The sequence below is a fragment of the Micromys minutus genome (assembly GCF_963924665.1).
Source record: "Micromys minutus genome assembly, chromosome: X".
NCBI classification, from domain to species: domain Eukaryota; kingdom Metazoa; phylum Chordata; class Mammalia; order Rodentia; family Muridae; genus Micromys; species Micromys minutus.
The window spans coordinates 121,626,336-121,633,446 of NC_137970.1; the positions used below are offsets into that span (position 1 = coordinate 121,626,336).

A 7,111-nucleotide genomic window follows, 5' to 3' on the forward strand; every position below is an offset into this window, starting at 1 on the left:
CAGCCTGCACTCCAGAATATGAAAATGCACCAAGTTGATTTACATATCATTACAGATCCATCTATGTTAACAGCTAACAAGAGAAAGAAATAATTTCTCCAAGCACCTGAGTGTTCGGAGCTGGTTGTTACTGCAATAGAGCTGACTCACAGGGATATCTAGTTTTTACTCAGAGACAAGTTGAAAATATAGAGAAGAATGTAGAGAAGATAGGTATGCTGCTATTGATCTTTTGGTGATTTTGGTTCTCAATTCCTACAACACAATTTAAAAAATTCTATTTGTGAACCATTCATTGCTGCCTCTGACTAAAACATTTTCTCTTTATATAAGTTTTGACAATAAGCCCTTTATAGAAAAAAAAAAAAACAGATTTATTCAGCGCACTTATGAAGACTAAGAGGATTGGATAATCTCTTCAGGTTGGCCTCTGGTGAGACTGTAGTACAAGATATTACAACTTAAGAAAATAAAGAAAGACCAGGTGAGATAGAAGTATACAGAGAAATTTATAGAGATATAATACAAGGCAAGGAATCTAAGAGCATGGGGAAGCCATTTTTACTCTTTTTGAAACAACCTATTTACTCAAGAAATAAATCATCAGAGTCCTAAGAAAACTACCTTAATTGCTTCGGAAAGGATACCCCAACCAGTGCCATAAGCACATTCTATTAGATACTATCAACACTTGTCATCATCAAACTAAAGTTTAGGTTTCTAACACATGAACTTTTGTAAGCGACCTATAATAAACCTTATCATTTCTAATCTTTGCAAAATATAGGCAGAGTTATCTCTAGTCTTCAGGTAGTAAAATTCATGTGTAACTTTTCCACAGCTGCTATAGCAAATCACAAATTTAGCAGCTTATAACCATATTCATTCACAACCGTCCGGATCTGTAGATCAGAACCCAGGCACAGCACATGTCAGCTGCTTTCTCCAAGATGCTAACATTGTTTGTTTCTCACTGGAGACTCTTGGGGAGAATCAGCTTCAATGTTCACACTGTTGACAAGATTGTGCTTCTTTAGTTAGTCCACTTTGTTGTTGGCTATTATTCAGAAGACTTCCAGCTCCCTTTACCCAAGTTACCCTTTATAATTTAAATTTCTCCAATTTCCTCTCTAACTTGTCTTTCCCTACATTGTTCTGACTTCAGCTAGGGGAAAAATCCACTTTGAAGGGCTTATTTGATTAAATTGTATCTATCTGGATAATCTTAGCTACATTCTGAATACAAGCTCCACAGTTTTAGTTACTTATGTAGTTGACACTCTCATAGAAGAGAATATATCCAGTTTTTAGGGAATGGACTTGAGCATATTTAAGGGGAAATAGTATTTTCTCTAGCACGTTACCCAATATCACACATTTAGAAAGTAGCAGAGGCAGATGTGAATCCAGTCATTTGGGGCCATAAGGCTCATATCTTCCTTCCTATGAGTTCACCACACGTTTCTAATAGGTTTAATTAATTATGGCATATAATGATAAAAGAACAAGAGTATAAAACATTTTAATCAGGGAATAAATGATTTTGTAAACAAAATCTCTTTTCAATTTTCAATATAATTTATACATTTTAAATAAAGCTCTCAAATCATTAAAGTTTAAAAAAAATGTTATTTTACTCCACATTCTGAAGGAGTGGTAAGAATATATATTAAATATACATATCATTTTTACAATAAATGCAGACAAAAATTGCCAGAATCATTTTGTTAATTTATTCAAGACTGGGTAGGATTATTCTTGGCAGAAATAAAAGCACTTAAAATGCAAAACATTCTCTAAAACCTATTAACACAAGAAATGCAAAGTTTCAATACTCAGGCACACACTGCCACCAATTGTCAGGAATAGCACAGGCTTCACAATATTTCCCATAAGGGGGCAGGCTGACTCACTGGACTGTGAAACAGGGCTTATTTTCCTTTTACAGTGCATTTTACTGGAGTCTCATACTTCTTTAGAGCCAGATACTGGTGGAGACCTTGTCAGAGTTACATGCAACAGAATACACAATAAAGCCATTAGAGATCACTTTCCAGAGTTGAATCTGCCCATCCTAAGGGTTTGACACAGACACCTGTCACATATAAATCAAATGCTTAATAACCACTTCCTCAGTATGTTACCACTAAATTACTGTGCCTATGATTGGCTAATCATGTCCAAAGCATGACAAAAAGAGAAAAGAGAGGGTAATACATGCCTTGTGTTTTTCTCTCCAAGATGTTCTAATTGGGAAATTCTAGAACATATAAAAGTATAAGGCATGTATATCTAAAGTAGGAGGCAGTAAGCATCAAGTGAATAAATAATAATTAGAATCTGGTTGAGAATATTTTAATAAAGACTCAACATCATTAGTCATAGAAAAATGCAAATCAAAACAAGATACCAGTTCACACTCACCAGATGGTTGTGATTTATTAGTGGAAAATAACAGAATATGGGAAACTGGAACCCTCATGCATTAGTGGCAGTATTTTAAAGTGACCCAATCAATTTAGAATAAAATAATGTTTAGCTATGGTTGCAGATACCTATAGATGTAGAACCCATAAATGCAGAGAGCTGACTTTTAATAGATGCCTAAATAAATGTACCCAAAGGAAATGAAAACAAGTATTCAAGTATATATTCATCAACATTTTGTATGGTAATGATTGCTCATAGCAACATTACTCATGAAAGCCAAACCATAGGATAAGACTCCATTAAAAAAATAAAAAGCACTGACAAAAACATATTCGTATACTTTTATGCAAAAATGCTTAAAATTTGTTCATTTATCTTTGTTTTTTAAAATAAAGTGGTTAAAAAAGTCTGATGTAATTCTACAAAAATAAAGTTACAATAAAATATCATCCTACAATAGAAAATAGAAAGATTGACATATGCAACAACTTGAATGAATCCTTTAGTTATTCTGCTAAATGAAATAAAACCAACACAGAAAGCAACATATTACATGATCCTCAAAAGCTAAAATGAGAAAGTTTACAAATGGTTTCAATCTTGATCCAAGTACTGATTTTGTAGGTGTAGTTCTGATGGAGAACTCTTATTTGTTTATGAGAAAGAGAGAGGTTTACCCTCCCTGAAGGCTACATGGGTTTAGGATTGAGAAATACAGATTAGCAGTCTCCCCATAGTCTCTGCTTTCAAAGCCATCACATGCTTGGTTCATACACATGCATTTCCTGAGCGGTCAGATGAGTATTTCATGGGATTAGAGAATTTAACAAAAAGAAATCAGAATTCCATTAGGGTTATAAAATATGTAAAAACTAGATCTTTCTGGAGTGGGTGGCAAATTAGACCATAAGTTACATGTTTTACCAGCTTAAAATCTCTATGCACTGTTTCTGAAATGTGTGGGTCTTTAGTAATGTTGTCTTACTGTTTAGTTTGAAGAATATCCAAGAAAATGGACAGTGGCCTGTAATTTTTAGGGTCTATGCAATTTCATTGGCCAACAACTCCAAAGGACAAAATGCAATAATAAATTTCAGTTTAGAAACTGGTAAAGCATCTACTTTTATTTTGTTGAATCTAAAATGTCATCAAAGAGAAACTGTACCATGATTTTAGCTGCCAGCAGAAAAAGCAAAACCAATTAAACTCTAACACAGTGAAAAAAAAAAAAAGTCACATGTTTTACTTTGTCTGAACACTATGGTCTGTACATTTGTGTATTTGAAACTACAAAAGAGGCAGTTCTGTAAAAATCAAGTTTGAATTTCTTCCGAGACAGTAAAAGAGCTTAATTTAAGTACTCTGAACATAGTCTATCACTACCCATGTTGTGATAGGATTTTTTTTGTTGTTTTGTTTTCTTTACCAAATATTGACATCTGCTGAAATGCTGAAGATAAACAATACTTGAACCCCTCCTTCTCTTTTGTCTTTTTTAAAAGTTTACTTATTTCGTATATGTGAATACACTTTCACTGTCTTCAGATACACCAGAAGAGGGCATTGGACCCCATTACAGATGGTTGTGAGCCACCATGAGGTTGCTGGGAATTGAACTCGGGACCTCTGGAAGAGCAGTGCTCCTAACCACTGAGCCATCTCTCCTCAATATATATATACAACTTCATATTACAAGCAAACTTAGGTTGAGCCTAATTTAACTACATTCTAAGCATATATTCTGGAGAAATTCCTTACCTGTCTGATCTTCCACTTCCTCTGTTGCACAATAGAGGAGACATTGTACAAGTTTGCTGGTGGAAGGTTGCTACACCAGGGTGAGCTGACTTGGAAAAGAAAAACACAATTGGTAGATGACTTTGAATAAGTCACTTAACTTCAGTGACCTTCAATTTTTTATAATACAAAGTAAACTATGATTTTTTTGTGAAATTCTCATAGATGGAAAATTAAATTGAATATTTATTCTGTCCATTTTCATTTTACAATAATCTTACCACTTGTTTTTGTACCATATATTTCAATTGTCTGTTTAGTGAAAAATAAACCTGTAATTTTTGGCTTATTTTTAGTTTAATATTTTATTATTAAAGACCCCATAATAAAATATGTTGTCAACAGCCACACCCCAAGACCTCAATTGAAGAATGCTTGGCTGCTGCCAAGCCAAAGGAAACAATCTCTGACCTTTGTCACCTTAAAGTGCTAGTGTCTGCAAGAGATGTTTCCCATGGTAAGACAAAAGCAAAGTCTAGGACCTTCGAGATCCTAGTTAACAAAACTTTTACACATGCAAAATTTCACTGAAATAGATATATTATTTCTCCCATCATTCTCATTTAGCGTTCATGTTTTCAGCTAATTTGGGTAATCAACATTTCCTGCTTTCTATTCTAATGCTTAACCTCTCCTCCAACATGAGTTATATAATTAGAAAGGGTAAAGGTGACAGACACCTCAAAGTGGAGGCAGGAAAATCAGTTCAAGGCCATCCTTGGTTACAAGTGAATTTGAGGCCTCTTGAACTATATGAGACACTGTCTCAAAAAAAAAAAAAAAAAAAAAAGGTGCAGTCTGGAATATGCCTTTAATCCCAGCACTTCTGAGGAAAAGGCCAGGTGAATCTCTGTGGGGGGCCAGCCTGTTGTGCACACTTAAGTTCCAGGCTAGCCAAGGCTATGTAGTGAGACCCTGTCTCAAGAAAAGAAAGGGGAAAAAAGCCAGGTGTGGTGGTGCACACCTTTAATCTCAGCACTCAGATACAGAGACATATGGATCCCTGAGTTCGAGGCCAGCATAGTCAACAGAGTTCCAGGACAGCAGGGATACACAGAGAAACCCTGTCTCCAATAGCCAAAATAAAAACGAAAGAAAAGGGGGGTGTGTGTCATCAGACTGAGCATGAGGAAACAGCAGCACATATTACCAGATCACTGCTGTGAAGAAGCATGTGCTACTCTCCATCTCTACCACAGGGGTATGAAAGTGTTGCTGGTGGAGCCAGGTCAGATGGTTTGGGCTGGAGATGAAGCACTAGGAAACAATCCATACAGTTTGTTCCTTGAACCAATGAAGTTGGTGAAGTCTCTACACAGCACAAGAAGCTTCTAGGTCACTCCTCAGACCTGTTACTGGAAAGCAAACCCTGGATACTGCGCTATGAGGATAGACAGGCCTACAGTGCCCGTGCTGCACACACATGGCTGCTGAGTATACTGCAAAGAAATGAAAACAATACTTATCACCATACAGTTTGATATTATTTCCGATAAGCGCAATATTTATTAAACACATTTCAGTTTTGTTACATAGTGTGCAACAAATTACAATATTCTGCAGCCACAAATTATATGCAGAGTATGAAGAAACTATTAATCAGATAGTATAATCTCTCCATTTATAACTCTACCGGGAAGAACTAGCAAATCAGATCTTACATACAACGTCTCACTAAACTTTTGAATGGAAACTGACAGACACTGGCTGTGCTGTTTGATACAGAATGGCTGAACTTCATCTTCAAAAGACAGAACCCAACATCTAAACATGCCAATATAAACATCAAAACGAAACATATGCTCACCAACCACGAGAAACGATCTGGTATCAGGAAAGCAACAAGAATTACACACATTATTTTATAAATCAGCACACAAAGGTTTAAAACAGCTCTGAAAATAAAGTTAGCTGTCTTGAATCAAGGGAATTGAAAAAAAGAAAAAGTCAGTATTGCCCATTTACAATCTCTGACCTTGTGGAAACGGTAAGAATCTGTTACAGTGCACCTACACACAGTACAATTCAGGCAATTTGTTTTTTCACTTGGGTTCAGATTGCGAATTCATTGCTCTGAGAAAAGGACAGAGGCGGGTTTTAGCAGCAGCCTCTGGATTTTAACACTAGACTTCTCTGCACTACTAGCCATTGCTCCAGGATCCATTCGCTTTTTAATCTCCGCTGCCATCGTTATGAAAGACTGTTCTACACTCGTTGCGTTCTTAGCACTGGTCTCCAAAACTGGAATTCCAGGGGAATCTGCAAATCCCTTTGCTGTTGTGTAGTCTACTTTCTTTGTGGTCAGGTCACATTTGTTCCCTACCAACAACTTGTTGACATTTTCACTGGCATAGCAATCTATCTCCTGCAGCCACTGTTTAACATTATTGAAGGGCTACTGATCTGTCACATCATACACAACTAGGATGCCATAGGCTCCTCTGTAATAACTGGAAGTGATTGTTCGAAATCTTTCCTGGCCTACTGTGTCCCATATCTGAAGCTTGATTGTTTTCTCGTCTAACTATAGTTCGTATCTTGAAATCCACACCAAGTGTGCTGATGTAGCTTTCCGTATATGTGTCCTTCGCAAACCTAAGGAGAAGGCAAGACTTTCCAACCCCAGAATCGCCAATCAGAAGTAACTTGAATAAATAATCATATTCGGGATTCATGCTGGACATGTCATTGCAGCTGCCGCCGCCGCCACCGCCCTTGCTGACGCAGCCGCCTCCCCAAGCCTCCGCGCCACGGGTAACGGAAGAGGAGGAATGAGCTAAGCTGTTCCGGCAGCGCAAACATAAACCCCACTCCGACCCTTAGAACACAATCAGCAGCTGCCGCCACTCAGTGATCGCTTCCACCCAAGCGACCCTCCTTTTTA

The 7,111-nt window shown here is 36.9% G+C and overlaps 1 pseudogene across 1 annotated transcript; it reads right to left on the reverse strand.

Moving 5' to 3' along the window:
* Window positions 1-6,292: 6,292 nt before the first annotated feature.
* Window positions 6,293-6,911, reverse strand: LOC308415242 (ras-related protein Rab-1A-like; annotated as a pseudogene). Its single transcript has one exon. The product of its transcript is annotated as a ras-related protein Rab-1A-like (transcript).
* Window positions 6,912-7,111: the final 200 nt, after the last annotated feature.